Source organism: Neovison vison, chromosome 6 (assembly GCF_020171115.1).
Source record: "Neovison vison isolate M4711 chromosome 6, ASM_NN_V1, whole genome shotgun sequence".
NCBI classification, from domain to species: domain Eukaryota; kingdom Metazoa; phylum Chordata; class Mammalia; order Carnivora; family Mustelidae; genus Neogale; species Neogale vison.
Genome location: NC_058096.1, coordinates 177,026,208 through 177,051,028, shown reverse-complemented (window position 1 = coordinate 177,051,028; position 24,821 = coordinate 177,026,208). Strand labels below are relative to the sequence as shown.

Here is a 24,821-nt window from a genome sequence, read left to right as displayed (position 1 = left end):
AGGAGAATAGGAATTATTTCTTCTTTAAATGTTTGGTAGAATTCCCCCGGGAAGCCATCTGGCCCTGGGCTTTTGTTTGTTTGGAGATTTTTAATGACTGCTTCAATCTCCTTACTGGTTATAAGTCTGTTCAGGCTTTCTATTTCTTCCTGGTTCAATTTTGGTAGTTTATATGTTTCTAGGAATGCATCCATTTCTTCCAGATTGTCAAATTTGTTGGCGTAGAGTTGCTCATAGTATGTTCTTATAATAGTTTGTATTTCTTTGGTGTTAGTTGTGATCTCTCCTCTTTCATTCATGATTTTATTTATTTGGGTCCTTTCTTTTCTTTTTGATAAGTCTGGCCAAGGGTTTATCAATTTTATTAATTCTTTCAAAGAACCAGCTCCTAGTTTGGTTGATTTGTTCTATTGTTTTTTTGGTTTCTATTTCATTGATTTCTGCTCTGATCTTTATGATTTCTCTTCTCCTGCTGGGCTTAGGGTTTCTTTCTTGTTCTTTCTCCAGCTCCTTTAGGTGTAGGGTTAGGTTGTGTACCTGAGACCTTTCTTGTTTCTTGAGAAAAGCTTGTACCGCTATATATTTTCCCCTCAGGACTGCCTTTGTTGTGTCCCACAGATTTTGAACCGTTGTATTTTCATTATCATTTGTTTCCATGATTTTTTTCAATTCTTCTTTAATTTCCCGGTTGACCCATTCATTCTTTAGAAGGATGCTGTTTAGTCTCCATGTATTTGTGTTCTTTCCAAACTTCCTCTTGTGGTTGAGTTCTAGCTTCAGAGCATTGTGGTCTGAAAATATGCAGGGAATGATCCCAATCTTTTGATACCGGTTGAGTCCTGATTTAGGACCGAGGATGTGATCTATTCTGGAGAATGTTCCATGTGCACTAGAGAAGAATGTGTATTCTGTTGCTTTGGGATGAAATGTTCTGAATATATCTGTGATGTCCATCTCATCCAGTGTATCATTTAAGGCCTTTATTTCCCTGTTGATCTTTTGCTTGGATGACCTGTCCATTTCCGTGAGGGGAGTGTTAAAGTCCCCTACTATTATTGTATTATTGTTGATGTGTTTCTTTGATTTTGTTATTAATTGGTTTATATAGTTGGCTGCGCCCACGTTGGGGGCATAGATATTTAAAATTGTTAGATCTTCTTGTTGGACAGACCCTTTGAGTATGATATAGTGTCCTTCCTCATCTCTTATTATAGTCTTTGGCTTAAAATCTAATTGATCTGATATAAGGATTGCCACTCCTGCTTTTTTCTGATGTCCATTAGCATGGTAAATTCTTTTCCACCCCCTCACTTTAAGTCTGGAGGTGTCTTCGGGTTTAAAATGAGTTTCTTGGAGGCAACATATAGATGGGTTTTGTTTTTTTATCCATTCTGATACCCTGTGTCTTTTGATTGGGGCATTTAGCCCATTAACATTCAGGGTAACTATTGAGAGATATGATTTTAGTGCCATTGTATTGCCTGTTAGGTGACTGTTACTGTATATTGTCTCTGTTCCTTTCTGATCTACCACTTGTAGGCTCTCTCTTTGCTTAGAGGACCCCTTTCAGTATTTCCTGTAGAACTGGTTTGGTGTTTGCAAATTCTTTCAGTTTTTGTTTGTCCTGGAAGCTTTTAATCTCTCCTTCTATTTTCAATGATAGCCTAGCTGGATATAGTATTCTTGGCTGCATGTTTTTCTCGTTTAGTGCTCTGAAAATGTCATGCCAGCTCTTTCTGGCCTGCCAGGTCTCTATGGATAAGTCAGCTGCCAATCTGATATTTTTACCATTGTATGTTACAGACTTCTTTTCCCGGGCTGCTTTCAGGATTTTCTCTTTGTCACTAAGGCTTGTAAATTTTACTATTAGGTGACGGGGTGTGGGCCTATTCTTATTGATTTTGAGGGGCGTTCTCTGAACCTCCTGAATTTTGATGCTCGTTCCCTTTGCCATATTGGGGAAATTCTCCCCAATAATTCTCTCCAGTATACCTTCTGCTCCCCTCTCTCTTTCTTCTTCTTCTGGAATCCCAATTATTCTAATGTTGTTTCGTCTTATGGTGTCACTTATCTCTCGAATTCTCCCCTCATGGTCCACTAGCTGTTTGTCCCTCTTTTGCTCAGCTTCTTTATTCTCTGTCATTTGGTCTTCTATATTGCTAATTCTTTCTTCTGCCTCATTTATCCTAGCAGTGAGAGCCTCCATTTTTGATTGAACTTCATTAATAGCCTTTTTGATTTCAACTTGGTTAGATTTTCTTTTTTTTCTCCAGAAAGGGCTTTTATATCTCTGGAGAGGGTTTCTCTAATATCTTCCATGCCTTTTTCAAGCCCGGCTATAACCTTGAGAATTGTCATTTTGAACTCTAGATCTGACATATTACCAATGTCTGTATTGATTAGGTCCCTAGCCTTCGGTACTGCCTCTTGTTCTTTTTTTTGTGGTGAATTTTTCCGCCTTGTCATTTTGTCCAGCTAAGAGTATATGAAGGAGCAAGTAAAATACTAAAAGGGTGGCAACAATCCCAGGAAAATATGCTTTAACCAAATCAGAAGAGATCCCAAATCATGCGGGGGGATTTCTCCCCCCTCACGATTGGGTGAGGGATCTCCTCTGATTGGGATCTCCTTTGATTGGGATCTCCCAATCTCTTCTGATTGGGATCTCTTCTGATTTGGGGATAAAAAGAGGTTCAAAAAGAAAGAAAGAAAAAAAGAATTAAAAAAAAAGAGATTGAATTAAAAATTCAATCAAGAATTTAAAAAAGAATTAAGAAAAAAAAGATTGAAGAGATTAGGATCTCTTCTGATTGGGGATAAAAAGAGGTTCAAAAAGAAAGAAAGAAAAAAAAAGAATTAAAAAAAAGAAAATGAATAAAGAAAAGTATAAAAAAGAAAAAATATATATATATTAGATAATCTAGTTAAAAAACGTTAGAAAGAAAAGGGTAAAAGTTATAAAAAATTTTAGCAGAAGAAGAGAAAAAAAATGAAAAAGAAAAAATTAAATTAACTGCAAGACTAAAAAATCACAGGCAGAAAGCCATGAGTTCTGTGGTTTGTTTTCTCCTCCTCTGGAATTCTGCTGCTCTCTCCTTGGTATTGAAACTGCACTCCTTGGTAGGTGAACTTGGTCTTGCCTGGATTTCTTGTTGATCTTCTGGGGGAGGGGCCTGTTGTAGTGATTCTCAAGTGTCTTTGCCCCAGGCGGAATTACACCGCCCTTACCAGGGGCCGGGCTGAGTGATCTGCTCGTCTTTGCTTTCAGGAGCTTTTGTTCCCTGAGCGCTTTCCGTAGAGTTCCGGAGGACGGGAATACAAATGGCGGCCTCCTGGTCTCCAGCCCGGAGGAGCCGAGAGCCCAGGGCCCCGCTCCCCTGTGCGCCCTCAGCGAACTGCTCCTGGTAACTCGCGTCTGCCTAACCTCTGGCCACGCTCCGAGCTCACCGAGCTTGCGACTGGTTCAAGGCAACACCGAGCTGCGAGCTTACTGTCGGCTCTGTCTCTGCAGTCGGCTTTCCCGTTCCAATATCCACAAGCTCTGCGACACTCAGACACCTCCGATCCTTCTGTGACCCCGCGGGACCTGAGGTCACGCCGACCCCGTGTGGGCTTCGCCCCGGTTTAGCCTCCGGAGAGATGTCCCTCAGCAGAACAGACTTTTAAAAGTCCTGATTTTGTGCTCCGTTGCTCCGCCGCTTGCCGGGAGCCGGCCCCTCCCCCCGGGGTCTATCTTCCCGTCGCTTTGGATTCACTTCTCCGCCAGTCCTACCTTTCAGAAAGTGGTTGTTTTTCTGTTTCTAGAATTGCTGTTCTTCTTCTCTTTGATCTGCCGATGGATTTGCAGGTGTTTGCAATCTTTAGATAAGCTCTCTAGCTGATCTCCTGCTAGCTGAGGTAGTCTCAGCCTGCTACTTCTCCACCATCTTGACTCCTCCTCCTCATTTTTTATTTTTTGACTAAGAAGCTGGTGAGCAATTTCTTTGTTGTCAGTATATTTGTGGTTTTCCAAAAAACTGGATCTTTTATTTCTATAGTGTTTTAGGAAAGACAGTAGCAAATCCTCAGGGCTTTCCATAGTAAAGAATTTGGCCTTGCCCAGAGAGTCTTGGCCTTTGTCTTTGTGTCTGGCAAGTAATGAATGTCATATCTTGCAGGAATGTCTTTTTTTTTAGGGAAGAGACTGGCTACATCCAGTAGTCACGGAGTAGGGGCTCACCACCCCAGAAAGACCAACCATGTGATTTAGGATAGGAGCTTTGGGTCACACTGGGAGCTGAAACCAACCACACCGACAGTCCTGTGTAATGGAGCCCCGTTAGGGATTGAATTGTATACCCTCAAAAGATATGTTGAAGTTTCTAACCACCCTTCCCTGTCCCACCAACTATGGCCTTATTTGAAAATAGGATTATCACAGATAAAATTAATTAAGATGAGGTCATTCACCATGTGAATTGGAAAAAGAAGGAAACAGAAGAGGAAAGATGTCTAGTGACAAAAGATGCAGGGCTAGGACTGATGTATCTATAAGCTAAAGAATGCCTTCAGGCACCAGAACCTAGAAGAAACAAGGTAGGATTATCCCTACAAGTTTCAGTTGGAGTTAGGACCTGCCAACACCTTGATTTCAGACTTCTGTCCTCCAGAATTGTGAAAGGAAAAGAAAAATTTATGTGGTTTTCAGCTGCCTTCTTTTTTCTTTTAATCCTATAATGTATTATTTGCCCCAGGGGTACAGGTCTGTGAATCATCAGGGTTACAAACTTCACAGCATTCACCATAGCACATACCTTCCCCCATGTCCATAACCCAGCCACCCTATCCCTACCTCCCCACCCATGTCCCAGCAACCCTCAGTTTGTTTCGTGAGATTAAGAGTCTCTTATGGTTTGTCTCCCTCCCGATCCCACCTTGTTTTATTTTTTCCTTCCCTACCCCACACAAGCCCCCAGCCTACCTTTCAAATTCCTCATATCGGAGAGATCATAAAATTGTCTTTCTGATTGACTCATTTCACTTAGCATAATACTCTCTATTTCTATCCACGTTGTTGCAAATAGCAAGATTTCATTTCTTTTGATGGCGGCATAGTATTCCATTGTGTATGTGTGCGTGTGTGTGTGTGTGTATAGATTGATATATATAAATTGATGTGTGTGTGTGTATAATCACATCTTCTTTATCCATTCATCTGTTGAAGGACACCTAGGTACTTTACATAGTTTGGCTATCATGGACATTGCTGCTATAAACATTTGGGTGCACATGCCCCTTTGGATCACTACATTTGTATCTTTAGGGTAAATACCCAGTACTACAATTGCTGGGTCATAGGGTAGCTCTATTTTCAACTGTTTGAGGAACCTCCATGCTGTTTTCCAGAGTGGCTGCACTAGCTTGCATTCCCACCAACAGTGTAGGAGGGATCTCCTTTCTCCACATCCTTGCCAACGTCTGTCGTTTCCTGACTGGTTAATTTTAGCCATTCTGACTGGTGTGAGGTGATATCTCATTGTGGTTTTGATTTGTATTTCCCTGGTGTCTAGTGATGTTGAGCACTTTTTCATGTGCCTATTGGCGATCTGGATGTCTAACATTTCTTTGCAGAAATGTCAGCTGCCTTTTTTGGGTGGTATTTTGTTATGGCATCTCTAAAAACTAATACATGATCAATAAAAGTGGATAAAGAAGATGAATATAATGGAGTATTATTCAGCCAAGAACCTTTTGCCATTTATGACGTCATGGACAGTTCTTGAGGGTATTAGGCTAAGTGAAATAAGTCAAACAGAGAAAGACAAATACCATGTGCTCTCAATTATATGTGGAATCTAAAACAACAGAACTAATAGAAACAGAGTGTAGAGTGTAATTACCAGAAGCTGGAGGATGGAGGAAAAGGGAAGATGTTAGTCAAAGGGTATGAACTTTCATTTAGAAGATGAATAAATTCTAGGTATCAAATATATGATATAGTGACTTTAGATGACAATATGGTATTATATATTTGGAAGTTGCTAAGAGAGGAAATCTTAAATCTTAAATGTTATCACAAAAAAAGAAATGGTAATTATGTGACATGATACAGTAGTCAGCTAACACTGAATGGTAATCATTTTGCAATATATAAGTGCATCAGATCAACATATTGTACACCTTAAACTTAGGCAATCTTATATGTCAAATATACCTCAAAGCTGGACAATAATAAATAATTCCCATTTGCATGTGCATAACTTGCCTTTGTATTTTCAATAAGTGCTTTTCATTTTAAAAAGAAACTTCTGTCTTAACAATAGAGAACAAACAGATGGTTACCAGAGGGAAGGTGGCTGTGAAATAAGTGATGGAATTGAAGAGGACCTTTACCTGGATGAGCACTGAGTCATGTATAGAATTGTTGAATCACTATATTGTGCACCTGAAACTAATATAACACTATACTGTTATTAAAACAAAAAAAACTTAATTAGGAAACAAAAGGAAACTTCTGTTGCCTGGTGGTCTCCTCACAAAATGAAAGTCTCTGGCTCTCATTCCTTCTTTGCATATATGAGCAACAGAGACATGTATTTGCCCTTTACATTTGCATATTTGCATATTTACAGTCTCTAACACTCTTCATTGTGTAGATCTAAGTTTCTGTTTGGTATGATTTTTATTTCTTAAGATTTTATTTATTTATTTTGACAGACAGAGATCACAAGTAGGCAGAGAGGCAGGCAGAGAGAGAGGAGGAAGCAGGTTACCTGCTGAGCAGAGAGCCCGATGGGGAACTCGATCCCAGGATGCTGAGATCATGACCTGAGCCGAAGGCAGAGGCTCAACCCACTGAGCCACCCAGGCGCCCCTGTTTGGTATGGTTTTACTTACATTCAACTTTAACGGTTTTGGGAGTGTAGGACTGCTAATGAATTCTCTCAGTGTTTGTTTGTCTTTATTTATTTATTTAATTTAAGTTCGATTAACCAACATACAGTACATTATTAATTGTTTTTTTATAGTTGCTCTCCTTTTTTTTTTTTTTTTTGAAAGTCAGGTGTATTTCATTGTCAGCACTGACTTTTTTTTTTAAATTTTAAGATTTTTATTTATTTATTTGACACATCACAAGTAGGCAGAGAGGCAGGCAGAGCGAGGGGGGAAAGCAGGCTCCCCGCTGAGCAGGGAGCCCGATGCAGGGCTTGATCCCAGGACCCTGAGATCATGATTTGAGCTGAAGGCAGAGGCTTAACCCACTGAGCCACCCAGGCACCCCCATCATTAGTTTTTGATGTAGTGTTCAATAACTTATCAGTTGAGTGTTAACACCCAGTGCTCATCACATCACATGCCCTCCTTAATGTCCATCACCTGGTTATCCCCTCTTCCTACTCCCCTCCCTTCTGTAACCCTCAATTTGTTTTCCAGAGTCAACAGTCTCTCATGGTTTGTCTCCGTCTGTTTCTTCCTATTCAGTTTTCTCTCCCTTCCCCCAGGATCCTCTGCACTATTTCTTATATTCAACATATGAGTGATACCATATGATAATTGTCTTTCTCTGCTTGACTTATTCCACTTAGCATAATCCCCTCCAGTTCTATCCATGTCGATGTAAACAGTAGGTATTCCTCCTTACTGATGGCTGAGTAATATTCCATTATATATATGAACCATAAGAAAAGAAATTCAAAACAATATAAAACACATGTAAAGGATATTGCTGAATGAGCTTCAAGTGGACTCTGCAAAGTCTGTGAGTGCAGAGGGAGAGGGAGTGCCATCTTGTTCTGGGGCTGGTCTCCTGCTCCAAATGAAGGGGCCAGCAGGGCACCGGCAACCCCACACTGCTTCTAGCGACAGCCAAGTGCCACCCTTTCCAACCTCGCAAAGTGTCAAACTGTGTCAAGGGAGGGTCATAGTGGGGTCGTGCTGCACTGAGGATCCGGGAGAGCGAGCTCCGTGGCACATTCAGATGGAGCTTGGTGACAGGTGAGCATGGAATTTCACATGGATATTCTGGCTTCAGCATTGTGGGCAATGACCAGATATCTTCTACCGTGGCTACAGGGAGAACAATCAACCTTCGGCCTCAGAAACCTCTCTGGTGAGAGATTCCTCACACAAGTGCACTGTGTCCTGTGGTTGGCAATGACCTCTGGGATTGCCACAGATGTGGGTTTCCCAAAGCAGACCAGACCAGGCTTCAGTTCAGTCATGCACAGAGACATCAGGGTTTGCTCGTTTAATCAGCATTATTGTAACACCAGCCAGATTTTACATAAGAACTGGACCACCTCCTTTTTCATGGCTGGTTGTTTTTTTGTTTTGTTTTTGTTTATGGTAGTAAGGGTAGGGGGTGGGGTGGTGAATCGTGCTTTGATTGTTTTTAAATTTTTTTAAAGGATGTTATAAATTGGAGCCAGTAGAATTTGAACCAACTCCTGCACAGGGCAGTGTAACATGGGAATAGAGAAGCCACTGGAATTGCCAGGACCAGTCTCTTCTGTTTTGCGGACGACATAGCTCTGGGACTGTGGGAAGTGAATGAGTGAAATACAAACCAAATGCAGGAAAGTGGGAGTTGAAAGGGCAGGGGAAGAAAAGGAACAGCAACTTTCTTTTTTTTTTCTTAATCTTAAGGGCTAAATGTAAATGGACATTTTTGGGTCAATTTGGATAAGAAAAGAAACACCATTCTTTTAAAGTAGATTGAAACAGTGATTTTTAAAACAAAGAAAGCGGAACTAGAAAACATCTTAAATTTTTAACCTTTTCTCTACAGGTTACCTAGACCACTTTTGATTAAGAAAACTGTAGAGGGGCGCCTGGGTGGCTCAGTGGGTTAAGCCTCTGCCTTTGACTCAAGTCATGATCCCAGGGTCTGGATCGAGCCCCACATCGGAATCTCTGCTCAGCGGGGAGCCTGCTTCCCTACCTCTCTCTCTGCCTGCCTCTCTGCCTACCTGTGATCTCTGTCTGTCAAATAAATAAATAAAATCTTAAAAAAAAAAAAAAGAAAACTATAAAGAGTTAGTAACTGACACAAGCAAAAGCCAAGTGGTTACATTTATCAATTTTCCACAGAGTCTTGCTTCGCCGGGTGTCTGAATGCATTGCTGGCCGTCTCTGCTCACATTCACTGGAATAGGTTGTGGCAGAATTTAGTGCACAGCTTGCTTCTTCCTGTATTTCTTTTTTCTTTTTTTTTTTTTTTAATTTATTTGACAGAGAGAGATCACAAGCAGGCAGAGAGGCAGGCAGAGAGGCAGGCAGAGAGAGAGAGAGGAGGAAGCAGGCTCCCTGCTGAGCAGAGAGCCCGATGCGGGACTCGATCCCAGGACCCTGAGATCATGACCTGAGCCGAAGGCAGCGGCTTAACCCACTGAGCCACCCAGGCACCCTTTCTGTATTTCTTTGTAAACTCTTAAGCATTCTTATAGAATTTTTTTAAGGTTCTTAGAGGATTCTTCAGCTAGGTGAGCCCAAAGTGGGTGCTTGGGCTGGGGATTGTTCACTAGTGCTATGGGGGACTGGATTACTTGGATGGTTTTGGTTGCTGGCTTCCAGTTTTCAGTGCTAAGTACTGGCAGAGATACCTACCCCTTTTCGTGGATGTCCCGGAGATCTTTGTTTTAAATGTGATCTTCAGTGGTTTGGGTACTCTGCTGGAAAGTTGATTTTGATTCTGAAGTTCCCCTTATCATATGGAGGGTTGTCAGGAACAATAAGCCCTTGCGAAGGCAATAAATTAGCTTCATCAACCTGGATATTATGAGGGATTTTCATTCTACATTTGCATATTTCTTCAAGCTCCTTCATCAGCCTCCTACTGGCTGCCATCTTGGATCTGCTGCTGTTGCCTAAGCCACATCTTCTTTATCCATTTATCTGCTGAAGGACATCTCAGCCCCTTCTACAGTTTGGATATTGTGGACATTGCTGCAATGAACACTGGGGTGCAGGTGCCCCTTTATTTCACTACATCTGTATCTTTGGGGTAAATACCCAGTAGTGCAATTGCGGGGTTATAGGGTAGCTCTGTTTTATATTACTTGAGGAACCTCAATACTGTTTTCCAGAATGGCTGTACCAGCTTGCATTCCCACCAACAGTGTAAGAGGGATCTCCTTTCTCTACTTTCCTTGCCAACATTTGTTGTTTCCTGTCCTCTTAATTTTAGCTATACTAACTGGTATAAGCTGGTATCTTCATTGTGGTTTTGATTTGTATTTCCCTGATGACAAGTGATGTGGAGCATTTTTTCAAGTGTTAGTTGGCCATTTGTGTGTCTTCTTTGGGGAAATAACTGTTCATGTCTTCTGTCCATTTCTTGACTGGATTATTTGTTTTTTTGGTGTTGAGTTTGACAAGTTCTTTAAAGATTTTAGATACTAGCCCTTTATCTGATATGTCATTTGTGAATATCTTCTCTGATATTCTGTAGTTGCCTTTTAGTTTTTTGACTGTTTCCTTTGCTGTGCAGAAGCTTTTTATCTTGACGAGGTCCCAGTAGTTAATTTTTGCTTTTGTTTCCCTTGTCTTGAAAGATGTGTCTTGCAAGAAGTTGCTGTGGCCAAAGTCGAAGGGTTTGCTGCCTATGTTCTTCTCTAGAATATATTTTTAAAAATTTTTATTTATTTATTTGACAGAGAGCGAGCAAGAGAGGGAACATGAGCAAGGGTAGCAGGAGAGGGAAAAGCAGGCTGCCCGCTGTGCAGGGAGCCCGATGCAGGGTTTGATCCCAGGATCCTGGGATCATGACCTGAGCCAAAGGCAGATGCTTAACAACTGAGCCACCCAGGCACCCCTAGGATTTTAATGGATTTCTGTCTCACATTTAGATTTTGTTTGTCTTTAAAAAACTGTATTTTACCTCAAATTTTTAAAGATAATTTAATTGTGTATAAAATTCCAAGTTGAGAGGAGGAGTCAAGATGGCGGAGAAGTAGCAGGCTGAGACTACTTCAGCTAGTAGGAGATCAGCTAGAGAGCTTATCTAAAGAGTGCAAACACCTGCAAATCCATCGGCAGATCGAAGAGAAGAACAGCAATTCTGGAAACAGAAAAACAACCACTTTCTGAAAGGTAGGACTGGCGAGAAGTGAATCCAAAGCGACAGGAAGATAGACCCTGGGGGAAGGGCTGGCTCCCGGCAAGCAGCAGAGTAACGGAGCACAAAATCAGGACTTTTAAAAGTCTGTTCCGCTGAGGGACATCGCTCCAGAGGCTAAACCGGGGCAAAGCCCACGTGAGGTCAGCGTGGCCTCAGGTCCCGCAGGGTCACAGAAGGATCAGGGGTGTCTGAGTGTTGCAGAGCTTGCGGGTATTGGAACGGGAAAGCCGGCTACAGAGACAGAGCCGACAGCAAGCTTGCAGCTCGGGGTTACCTTGAACCGGTCGCAAGCTCGGTGAGCTCGGAGCGCGTCCGGAGGTCAGGCAGACGGGAGTTACTGGGCGCTGTTCTCTGAGGGCACACTGAGGAGAGGGGCTCCAGGCGGGAGACCAGGAGACCGCCATTTGTATTCCCATCCTCCGGAACTCTACGGAAAGCGCTCAGGGAACAAAAGCTCCTGAAAGCAAAGCTGAGCGGATTACTCAGCCACGCCCCTGGTAAGGGCGGTGCAATTCGCCTGGGGCAAAGACATTTGAGAATCACTAAAACAGGCCCCTCCCCCAGAAGATCAATAAGAAATCCAGCCAAGACCAAGTTCACCTACCAAGGAGTGCAGTTTCAATACCAAGGAGAGCAGCAGAATTCCAGAGGAGGAGAAAGCAAAGCACGGAACTCATGGCTTTCTCCCTGTGATTTTTCAGTCTTGCAGTTAATTTAATTTTCTTCTTTTTAATTTTTTTTCTCTTCTTCTGCTAAAATTTTTTTTAACTTTTACCCTTTTCTTTTTTAACGTTTTTAAACTAGTTTAATATATATATATTTTTCTTTTTTATACTTTTCTTTATTCGTTCTCTTTTTTAAATTCTTTTCTTTTTTTTCTTTCTTTCTTTCTTTCTTTTTGAACCTCTTTTTATCCCCTTTCTCCCCCCTCATGATTTGGGATCTCTTCTGATTTGGTTAAAGCATATTTTCTTGGGGTTGTTGCCACCCTTTCAGTATTTTACTTGCTCCTTCATTTACTCTTATCTGGACAAAATGACAAGGCGGAAAAATTCACCACAAAAAAAAGAACAAGAGGCAGTACCAAAGGCTAGAAACCTAATCAATACAGACACTGGTAACATGTCAGATCTAGAGTTCAGAATGACAATTCTCAAGGTTCTAGCTGGGCTTGAAAAAGGCATGGAAGATATTAGAGAAACCCTCTCGGGAGATAAAAAAAAGCCCTTTCTGGAGAAATAAAAGAACTAAAATGTAACCAAGTTGAAATCAAAAAAGTTATTAATGAGGTGCAATCAAAAATGGAGGCTCACACTGCTAGGATAAAGGAGGCAGAAGAAAGAACCAGCGATATAGAAGACCAAATGACAGAGAATAAAGAAGCTGAGCAAAAGAGGGACAAACAGCTACTGGACCACAAGGGGAGAATTCGAGAGATAAGTGACACCATAAGACAAAACAACATTAGAATAATTGGGATTTCAGAAGAAGAAGAAAGAGAGAGGGGAGCAGAAGGTATACTGGAGAGAATTATTGGGGAGAATTTCCCCAATATGGCAAAGGGAACCAGCATCAAAATTCAGGAGGTTCAGAGAATGCCCCTCAAAATCGATAAGAATAGGCCCACACCCTGTCACCTAATAGTAAAATTTACAAGTCTTAGTAACAAAGAGAAAATCCTGAAAGCAGCCCGGGAAAAGAAGTCTGTAACATACAATGGTAAAAATATCAGATTGGCAGCTGACTTATCCATAGAGACCTGGCAGGCCAGAAAGAGCTGGCATGACATTTTCAGAGCACTAAAGGAGAAAACATGCAACCAAGAATACTATATCCAGCTAGGCTATCATTGAAAATAGAAGGAGAGATTAAAAGCTTCCAGGACAAACAAAAACTGAAAGAATTTGCAAACACCAAACCAGCTCTATAGGAAATATTGAAAGGGGTTCTCTAAGCAAAGAGAGAGCCTATAAGTGGTAGATCAGAAAGGAACAGAGACAATATACAGTAACAGTCACCTAACAGGCAATACAATGGCACTAAAATCATATCTCTCAATAGTTACCCTGAATGTTAATGGGCTAAATGCCCCAATCAAAAGACACAGGGTATCAGAATGGATAAAAAAACAAAACCCATCTATATGTTGCCTCCAAGAAACTCATTTAAACACCTCCAGATTTAAAGTGAGGGGGTGGAAAAGAATTTACCATGCTAATGGACATCAGAAGAAAGCAGGAGTGGCAATCCTTATATCAGATGATTTAGATTTTAAGCCAAAGACTATAATAAGAGACAAGGAAGGACACTATATCACGCTCAAAGGGTCTGTCCAACAAGAAGATCTAACAATTTAAAATATCTATGCCCCCAACATGGGAGCAGCCAACTATATAAACCAATTAATAACAAAATCAAAGAAACACATCAACATTAATACAATAATAGTAGGGGGCTTTAACACTCCCCTCACGGAAATGGACAGATCATCCAAACAAAAGATCAACAAGGAAATAAAGGCCTTAAACGACACACTGGACCAGATGAACATCACAGATATATTCAGAACATTTTATCCCAAAGCAACAGAATACACATTCTTCTCTAGTGCACATGGAACATTCTCCAGAATAGATCACATCCTGAGTCATAAAATCAGGTCTCAACCGGTCTCAAAAGATTGGGATCATTTCCTGCATATTTTCAGACCACAGTGCTCTGAAGCTAGAACTCAATCACAAAAGGAAATTTGGAAAGAACCCAGATACATGGAGACTAAAGAGCATCCTACTAAAGAATGAATGGGTCAACCAGGAAATTAAAGAAGAATTGAAATAATTCATGGAAACAAATAAACATGAAAACACAATAGTTCAAAATCTGTGGGACACAGCAAAGGTAGTCTTGAAAGGAAAATATATAGCAATACAAGCCTTTCTCAAGAAACAAGAAAGGTCTCCTATATACAACCTAACCCTACACCTAAAGGGGCTGGAGAAAGAACAACAACGAAAGCCTAAACCCAGCAGGAGAAGAGAAATCATAAAAGATTAGAACAGAAATCAATGAAATAGAAAAAAAAAAAACCAGTAGAACAAATCAACGAAACTAGGAGCTGGTTCTTTGAAAGAATTAATAAGATTGATAAATCCCTGGCCAGACTTATTGAAAAGAAAAGAGAAAGGACCCAAATAAATAAAATGAATGAAAGAGGAGAGATCACAACTAACACCAAAGAAATAAAAACAATTATAAAAACATATTATAGGCAAATATATGCCAGCAAATTTGACAATCTGAAAGAAATGGATGCATTTCTAGAGACATATAAACTACCACAACTGAACCAGGAAGAAATAGAAAGCCTGAACAGACCCAAAACCAGTATGGAGATTGAAGCAGTCATCAAAAATCTCCAAAACAACAAGAGCCAATGGCCACACAGCTTCCCAGGGGAATTCTACCAAACATTTAAAGAAAAATTAATTCCTATTCTCCTGAAACTGTTCCAAAAAATAAAAATGGAAGGAAGACTTCCAAACCCATTTTATGAGGCCAGCATTACCTTGATTCCAAAACCAGAAAAGGATCCCATCAAAAAAGAGAATTACAGACCAATATCCTAGATGAACACAGATGTGGAAATTCTCACCAAAATACTAGCCAATAGGATCCAACAGTACATTAAAAGGATTATTCACTACGTCCAAGTGGGATTTATTCCAGGTCTGCAAGGTTGGTTCAACATCCGCAAATCAGTCAATGTGATACAACACATTAATAAAAGAAAGAACAAGAACCATACGATACTCTCAACAGATGCTGAAAAAGCATTTGACAAAGTACAGCCTTTCCTGATTAAAACTCTTCAAAGTGTAGGGATAGAAGGCACATACCTCAATATCATCAAAGCCATCTATGAAAAATCCATCGCAAATATCATTCTCAATGGAGAAAAACTGAAAGCTTTTCCGCTAAGGTCAGGAACACGGCAGGGATGTCCATTATCACCACTGCAATACAACATCGTACTAGAAGTCCTAGCCTCAGCAATCAGACAACAAAAGGAAATTAAAGGCATCCAAATCGGCAAAGAAGAAGTCAAACTATCACTCTTCGCAGATGATATGATACTCTATGTGGAAAACCCAAAAGACTCCACTCCAAAACTGCTAGAACTTGTACAGGAATTCAGTAAAGTGTCAGGATATAAGATCAATGCACAGAAATCAGTTGCATTTCTCTACACCAACAACAAGACAGAAGAAAGAGAAATTAAGAAGTCAATCCCATTTACAATTGCACCCCAAACCATAAGATACCTAGGAATAAACCTAACCAAAGAGGCTAAGAATCTATATTCAGAAACCTATAAACTACTCGTGAAAGAAATTGAGGAAGACACAAAGAAATGGAAAAATGTTCCTTGCTCCTGGATTGGAAGAATAAATATTGTGCTACCTAAAGCAATCTACACATTTAATGCAATTCCTATCAAAGTACCATCCATCTTTTTCAAAGAAATGGATCAAATAATTCTAAAATTTATATGGAACCAGAAAAGACCTCGAATAGCCAAAGGAATATTGAAAAAGAAAGCCAAAGTTGATGGCATCACAATTCCAGACTTCAAGCTCTATTACAAAGCTGTCATCATCAAGACAGCATGGTACTGGCACAAAAATAGACACATAGACCAATGGAACAGAATAGAGAGCCCAGAAATAGACCCTCAACTCTATGGTCAACTAATCTTCGACAAAGCAGGAAAGAATGTCCAATGGAAAAAAGACAGCCTCTTCAATAAATGGTGTTGGGAAAATTGGACAGCCACATGCAGAAAAATGAAATTGGACCATTTCCTTACACCACACACAAAAGTAGACTCAAAATGGATGAAGGACCTCAGTGTGAGAAAGGAATCCATCAAAATCCTTGAGGAGAACGCAGGCAACAACCTCTTCGACCTCAGCCACAGCAACATCTTCCTAGGAACATCACCAAAGGTAAGGGAAGCAAGGGCAAAAATGAACTATTGGGATTTCATCAAGATCAAAAGCTTTTGCACAGCAAAGGAAACAGTTAACAAAACCAAAAGACAACTGACAGAATGGGAGAAGATATTTGCAAATGACATATCAGATAAGGGACTAGTGTCCAAAATCTATAAAGAACTTATCAAACTCAACACCCAAAGAACAAATAATCCAATCAAGAAATGGGCAGAGGACATGAACAGACATTTCTGCAAAGAAGACATCCAGATGGCCAACAGACACATGAAAAAGTGCTCCATATCACTCGGCATCAGGGAAATACAAATCAAAACCACAATGAGATATCACCTCACACCAGTCAGAATGGCTAAAAGCAACAAGTCAGGAAATGAGAGATGCTGGCGAGGATGCGGAGAAAGGGGAACCCTCCTACACTGTTGGTGGGAATGCAAGCTGGTGCAACCACTCTGGAAAACAGCATGGAGGTTCCTCAAAATGTTGAAAATAGAACTGCCCTATGACCCAGCAATTGCACTACTGGGAATTTACCCTAAAGATACAAACATAGTGATCCGAAAGGGCACGTGCACCCGAATGTTTATAGCAGCAATGTCCACAATAGCCAAACTATGGAAAGAACTTAGAGATCCATCAAGAGATTAATGGATAAAGAAGATGTGGTATGTATACACAATGGAATACTATGCAGCCATCAAAAGAAATGAAATCTTGCCATTTGCGACAACATGGATGGAACTAGAGCGTATCATGCTTAGCGAAATAAGTCAAGCGGAGAAAGACAACTATCATACGATCTCCCTGATATGAGGAAGTGGTAATGCAACATGGGAGCTTAAGTGGGTAGGAGAATAATAAATGAAACAAGATGGGATTGGGAGGGAGACAAACCATAAGTGACTCTTAATCTCACAAAACAAACTGAGGGTTGCTGGGGGGAGGGGGGTTGGGAGAAGTGGGGTGGGGTTATGGACATTGGGGAGGGTATGTGCTTTGGTGAGTGCTGTGAAGTGTGTAAACCTGGCGATTCACAGACCTGTACCCCTGGGGATAAAAATATATGTTTATAAAAAATAAAAAAAAAATTCCAAGTTGACGGTCATTGTGCTAATTATTGCTTTAAATATTATTTCTCTGTCTGTCCATTCTGGGACTCCCTTTACCCGTATGTAAGACTGCTTGATACCATCCCACAGGTTACTGATGCTGTGAATTTTTTTTCAGTCTTTTTTTTTTTTTAAAGATTTTATGTATTTATTTGACAGAGAGAAATCACAAGTAGATGGAGAGGCAGGCAGAGAGAGGGAAGCAGGCTCCCTGCTGAGCAGAGAGCCCGACGCGGGACTCGATCCCAGGACCCTGAGATCTTGACCTGAGCCGAAGGCAGTGGCTTAACCCACTGAGCCACCCAGGCGCCCCAGTCTTTTTTTTTTTTTTTTAATATATATATTTTTAGTGCTTTATTTGTTGGTAGTTTCTATTGCACTGTGCATAGTTTCAATCTCAGGTTTCTTTCTTCTTCTTCTTTCAATATTTTATTTATTTACTTGATGGAGAAAGAGTGCACAAGCAGGGGGAATGAGTAGCAGGCAGAGTGAGAGGGAGATAGAGCCCCAATAAGGACTTGTTCCAGGACCCTGGGATCATGACCTGAGCCAAAGACAGATGCGCAATGGACTGAGCCACCAAGACATCCCTAATCTCTCATTTCTTTAGCAATGTTGTCTTTGCTGTTAATGTTAATCAGTGAATTTTTCTTTTGATAATATACTTCTGACTCGAAGTTGGGGCCTTTAAAAGTATCTTTTATTTCTCATCTCAACATGTTCATGTTTTTTCCTTAAATACTAGACTATAGATGTAATAGCTGTTTTCAGATCCTTGTGTTCTAATGTTTTGTGTTCTATAATCCTTGTGTTCTATAGTTTTCTTTCTGTTTTGATTAATTTATAGGTCACATGTTCCTACTTCTTGACTGTCTAGTCATTTTTAATTGAATGATAGACACTGCATATTTGACTTATTTAGAGTATCAATTTTGTTATCGTCCTTTAAAGAGTGTTGGGCTTTGTTCTGGGAGATAATTAACTTGTCCTTATTCAGCTTAATCTTTTCCAGTCTTACTGTAAAGCTTTATTAGGTCAGGTATAGTTAGCATTTACTTTAGGAATACTTTAGATCCACTACTTTTGGGGTTAGTTTTACTTTAATTTTCACTAATTTTGGGCCTTTTGGGGTCCCGTCCAAATTCCCTGGATAATCACTGAGAACTCTTGCCACTTGCTGTTGGGAGTTTGAAAGATTCTCAGATCTGTGCCAATCTGGAAACAATTCTGCTCATAGATCCCTTGTTACTCTTGGCCTTATCTCATGGAAGTTCACTTTACACATATGCATGTTCTATAGAGATTCCAGGTTATCTCAGTGTAGACTTTGAAGTTCATTCTTTGTGTCTAACTACTCTCCTTTCTAGAAATGTTCCTTGCAACCTCCAGACACTTGAAATACCCTGAACTTCAATCTCTGTCTCCTCAATTTAGTGAGACCTCCATGTTTGGAACCCTGCCACTCTCTGCACCAAACCCCATACCTGCTCTGTGGTCAGGGGTCTGCCTCTAATTAGAATCCTGGGAAATCATGGGATGATGTCATTAATTTCCCTTCTTTCATGGATCACAGTTTTGCATTTCTCATTATCCAGTGTCTGAAGCCTGTTTCATAAGTTTTGTCCATTGTTCTACTTTTTTAAGGTGGAAGTTAGACTTGGTCTGTATTACTCCATCTTGGCCATCTCTGAATAAAGCAAGACATCTCATGTAATACAGAATTTAATTATTTGAATATTTAATCTGCATCAGTTCTGTCATCTTTGACTATTAAGGGTGTTTGAAGCTTATTTCCTAGGCTTTAGTTTAGGGATTCATTGGAAGTTGACATTTTGGGTAAACCATCCTATCTCTCCTCTGTTCAGTTCAGAAATGTTTGTCCCATCCCATCCAAAATGTCATAAAGTTATATTCTTTTTACTGGTTTCAGCAGGAATTAGTGCCATTCTATGACTTAGTCTTAATAAAGATATAATAGCCCCATAGTTCTATGGTTTTGAAGTTGGTATTGACAGAGGAATCAAGAGGCAAAAATCATCTTTTTTGATTGCAAATAGAGTAGTCCCACTTTTTCATAGGGGATATATGCCCTAAGGTCCCCACTGGATACCTGATATGGTGGATAGGACTGAACTGTATGTTTTTTCCTATACATACATACATACCTATCTGGATTATACACAGTAAAAGATTATTGACAATAATTGGTGATATAGTTGAACAATTAAAACAATATACTGTAATAAATGTATGTGGATGTGGTCTCTCCCTTTTTCAAAATATCTTAGTACTCTGTAATCTTTTGGTAAATACCTAGTAGCACAGGAATGCCTGGGTGGCTCAGTCAGTTAAGCGACTGCCTTTGGCTCAGGTCATGATCCCAGGGTCCTGGGATAGAGCCCTGCATCGGGCTCTCCACTCAGTGGGAAGCCTATTTCTCCCTCTTCTTCTGTGATCTCTCTCACTTTCACTCTCTCTCAAATAAATAAATAAAATCTTAAGAAAAAAAAATACCTAGTAGCACAATTGGTGGATCATAGGGTAGTTTTATTTTGAAAAGGGTAGATATACACTGGTGTTTACAGGAGCATTATCTACAATAGCCAAATTATGGAAATTACCCAAATGTCCATTGACTAATGAATGAGAAAAGAATATGTGGGGTGTGTGTGTAACACACCCACACACGAATATTACTCAGCCATAGAAAGGATAAAATCTTGACATTTGCAATGATGCAGATGGAAGTGGAGAGAATTATGCTAAGTGAAATAAGTCAGAGAATGAGAAATACCATATGATTTAACTCATGTGGAATTTAAGAAACAAAACGAAGGATCACAGAGGGAAAAATGAGAGCGAAAACAAGAAACAGACTCTTAACTATAGAGAACAAACAGATGGTTACCAGAGGGGATCAAGGTACGGGGATGAGTTAAATAGGTGGTTGAGATTAAGGAGTACACATGCCATGAACATCGAGTATTGTATGTAAGTGTTGAATCACCAAACTGTAGCCTGAAACTAATATTACATTGTGTATTAACTAACTAGAATTAAATAAAAATTTAGAAGAAAAGGAAAAAAACCCTCAAATATCTTAGTATTCTGTACTCACCTGTCATTTTCTTGTGATGATGTGAGATGATAAAATGCCTACATGATGAAGTGAAGTGAGGTGAACAATGTAGATATTGTGACGTAGTGTGAGGTGACTAATGATCTTCTGATGATACCTCAGAAAGACGTTTATCTGTTTCCAGGCCACAGTTGAACGTTGGTAACTAAAACTACAGAAAGCAGGACCATGGATAAAGGAGGTGGGGGAGCCTATTGTACAGGTAACATTGCCTGATAGTTCCATCTAATCTTTTAGCAACTTGCCTATGTCTGCTAACTAGCTGTGTGAACTTTTAGAAGTAACTTACTTTTATACCTCAGCGACCTTATCTTTATTTGTAAGTGTACTTACCTGGTAGAATGACTGTGAGGATTAAGGACTTAATATGTCAAGAGGTCAGAACCTAGTGATCACTTAATAAATGTTAGCTATTTTCTGGCTTCTTTACATTTTTTTTTTCTTAAAGCTTACGGCTCTACTTACACTTTTCAACCCTGTTTCCTGCTACTTAAGGTTTTAATGAAGTAAGGTAATTAGGTCAAAAAGTATAGTAGATTCTAGGACAGGTTCAGGAAATATGTTAATACCTAGAAATGTTTTCAGAGATAGCTGAAATTATACTGACGACATTGCATGATTGTAGAATGCAGAGCAGCCTACCATACAATGTAACTTCAATAAGATGAAAACAGAGAGGGAGGCATACCATTCAGACACCACAACTGGATATTTTAAAAAGTAAAAACTAAAGAGTTTACTGTGAAAATTATAAAAAATTGCTATCCCTTATTTTTGAGTAGTGCTTCAGTGTAGTTTTTCAGATACTATTTCAGTTGGCTCCTCTCCCTAAGCTATAGGATAATCAAGAGTTACTTTAAGGGGTGCCTGGCAGCTTAGTCTGTTAGGCAGACATTTTGGCGCAGGTGGTGATCTCAGAGTCCTGAGATCAAGCCCCACCAAAGGTTCCCCGCTCAGTGGGGAGTCTGCTCCTCCCCCTCCTTCCCCTCTCCACCCCCCCACTCCGGTGCATGCTGTCTCTCTCTCTCCAAAAAAAGAAATCTTAGGAAAAAACCACCAAAAACTTAGGGGTGCCTGGGTGGCTCAGTCAATTTAGCATCTGCCTTCAGCTCAGGTAATGATCTCAAGCTCCTAGGGTGAAGCCCTGCATCAGGCTTCCTGCTTAGCAGGGAGTCAGCTCTCCCTCTGCCTGCTGCACCCCCAGCTTGTGCTCTCGGTTTCTCTCTCTCTCTCAAATAAATAAATAAATAAATAAAATCAATCTTTTAAAAAACAAAAGGAAACAACAACAACAACAAAAAACCCAGTCATTTTGAAAGGTAGGTTTCTACAGTGAATTCTGGAACACTGAAAAGAAATGAGAAAAAAAGATCATTTGGATCACTAAAAAAAAAAAAAAAAGTAGGTTTCTGATTTTCATTAAAATATGATGACTTGCCCAGAATTATTATTTATATTTAGGAAGAAATTTAAATTGTTGACTTTTTAAAGATTAAACTGTCCTGGCTGGTACAGCTTATTGATGTTTGTTTAACTTAAGATTTAATTCCAATGTCTGTAATTCAGCAGTAGTGATAACTTTGGTCTTGACAGCTTTCAGCTCTGGAATAGAAAATAACATATTTGATTTTCTGAGCCTTTTGGGCATCTAGTATTTTTGAACATTATACTAAAAAAATTAAGAAAAGACCTCTTAAAAAATAAACTGATAGTAAGAAAGTAAAAAGAATAAAAACATTTTTCTACATATTCTCCCTTCTTTTAAACTTATAAAACTCTTCATGTGTTTAGTAAAAGATTCAGGTTAAATGAGCACTCGACCTCTAAGGGATAAGAAAGGTGGCATTTTTAATACTTCTACTAGTCAATTTTGAAAGGCAAATATTTTCATGATTAAAGAGTTTGGTAATTCAAATTATTACTGAAGTTTTATGAATAAAAAAAGTGTATAATTTTGATTAGGATAAAAGAAGCTCCTTTCTAATTCAGTAAAAATGATACTTGAATACTTCTACCTTTAAATCAAGTTTATTACAGTTAGGGCTCTCACTTGGCCGGTTAGAACTGATCAAACGTAGCGTGTGTAATCTGTCAATTTTATTTTTTGGACTTTGTGCACTGGGGCTAAGTAGGCCCCAGTGGCTATGAATATGACTAATATTATTTAAATAAATGATATCATCTCCTACACAGCACTGCTGAACTATTTCATAATGGACAGCTGGACTGATCCAGGCCAACAGAACAAGGGAAGGGTTTGTCTTGAATGATCTGCCAGCCTCTTTGGCCAAGATCCTGCATTTCAAGGCTTTCTTTCTCTTCCTCTGGAACTGACTCTCTTCCATCCTTTTGTTTTATTTCATTTTGGCCAGATAGCATTTGGAGTGGTAATTCACAGTAAGCTATCAGTATCTTAGAATTATTTTCTCAGTGAATAAATTTATATTTATATATTTATATCTTAAAGAGGGTTTAGCAAAAGGTCACAGCCCCAAAGAACCCCAAATGGTAGAATTTTAGGTGTTAAAATGGGGAGAATTTTTGGTCTTTGGGTATTGGAAGCCATGCTATACCCATTCTATGAATATTAGTAAGTGGCATGGGCTAATAAATCCAATCCTGTTGGTAAGGAAAAAAGTTACTAAGAATCCTGGAAAGAAATAGTGGATCATGAACTAACAACTGCCTAATTGAACCAATAATTATTGAATTCCGACTATATGCTCTAGTTTTCTTGCCCATCTTAGATTGTGGTGGCTACATTTTTAAAAGTCTAAGTCAAGATATATATATAAAAATCATTTTCAGATTTGTGTAGATTTACATAGTCTTCATAGGAAATTAAACAAATTGGTGCACCTGGTGGCTCAGTGGGCTAAGCCTCTGCCTTCAGCTCAGGTCATGATCTCAGGGTCCTGGGATAGAGCCCCATATCAGGCTCTCTGCTCAGCAGGGAGCCTGCTTCCCCCTCTCTCTCTGCCTGCCTCTCTGTGTGCTTGTGATCTCTCTCTCTGTCAAATAAATAAATAAAATCTTTAAAAAAAAAACAACTTATGGGACGCCTGGGTGGCTCAGTTGGTTAAGCCGCTGCCTTCGGCTCAGGTCATGATCTCAGAGTCCTGGGACGGAGTCCCACATCGGGCTCCTTGCTCGGCAGGGAGCCTGCTTCTCCCTCTGCCTCTGCCTGCCACTCTGTCTGCCTGTGCTTGTTCTCTCTCCTCTCTCTCTGACAAATAAATAAATAAAATCTTTAAAAAAAAAAACCCAACTTAAGTCAGTTCTACATATATTGTCTTAGTTTGGACTGCCTTATTATTATTATTATTATTTTTTATTGTGGCATCTTTGTCCTCAAAATAAGATGAAAACAGAGAGGGAGGCAAACCATTAGTTTGGACTGCTTTAAGAAAAGTGCCATAGGGGTGCCTGGGTGGCTCAGTGGGTTAAAAGCCTCTGCCTTCGGCTCAGGTCATGATCCCGGAGTCCTGGGATTGAGCCTCGCATAGGGTTCTCTGCTCATCAGGGAGCCTGCTTCCTCCTCTCTCTCTCTCTCTGCCTACTTGTGATCTCTGTCTGTCAAATAAATAAAATAAAATCTTAAAAAAAAAAAAAAGAGAAATGCCATAGACAGGATGACTTAAACAGTAAACACTTAGTTTTCACTGTTCTGGAGTCTGGGAGGCCTAAGATGAAAGTACTGACTGATTAGGTTCCTGGTGAGGGCCCTCTTCCTGGTTTACATATGGCTGTTTTCTTGCTATGCCCTCACATGCCGGAGAGAAGCGGCAAGTTCTTTGGTGTCTCTTCTTAGAAGGACACTACTCCTGTATGAGGGTCCCATCTTCATGACTTAATTGCCTCCCATAGGCCCAGTCTCCAAACACCATCCTGCTGGGGGTTAGGGTTTCAACATATGAATATGGGCGGGGGGCACAAACATGTGGTCCAAAATCTAGATATTCTCCTGATACAAAACCCTGGTCCCATGGTTGCCTTGGGCAGTACATAGTGATTAAGAGCACCAGTCTTAGGTGACGCCTGGGTGGCTCAGTTGGTTGGACGACTGCCTTCGGCTCAGGTCATGATCCTGGAGTCCCGGGATCGAGTCCCGCATCAGGCTCCCAGCTCCATGGGGAGTCTGCTTCTCCCTCTGACCTTCTCCTCGCCCATGCTCTTTCTCACTGTCTCTCTCTCAAATAAATAAATAAAAAAATCTTTAAAAAAAAAAAAAAAAAAAAAAGCACCAGTCTTAGGGCACCTGGGTGGCTCAGTGGGTTAAGCCGCTGCCTTCGGCTCAGGTCATGATCTCAGGGTCCTGGGATCGAGTCCCGCATCGGGCTCTCTGCTCAGCAGGGAGCCTGCTTCCCTCTCTCTCTCTGCCTGCCTCTCTGTCTACTGTGATCTCTCTCTGTCAAATAAATAAATAAAATCTTTAAAAAAAAAAAAAAAAAGCACCGGTCTTA

The 24,821-nt window shown here is 40.1% G+C and overlaps 1 pseudogene; it reads right to left on the bottom strand.

The window, feature by feature from the left end:
• The window catches only part of LOC122910183, a 28,455-nt pseudogene extending 18,630 nt beyond the window's left edge, over positions 1–9,825 (bottom strand).
• Between the last annotated feature and the right edge of the window lie 14,996 nt (positions 9,826–24,821).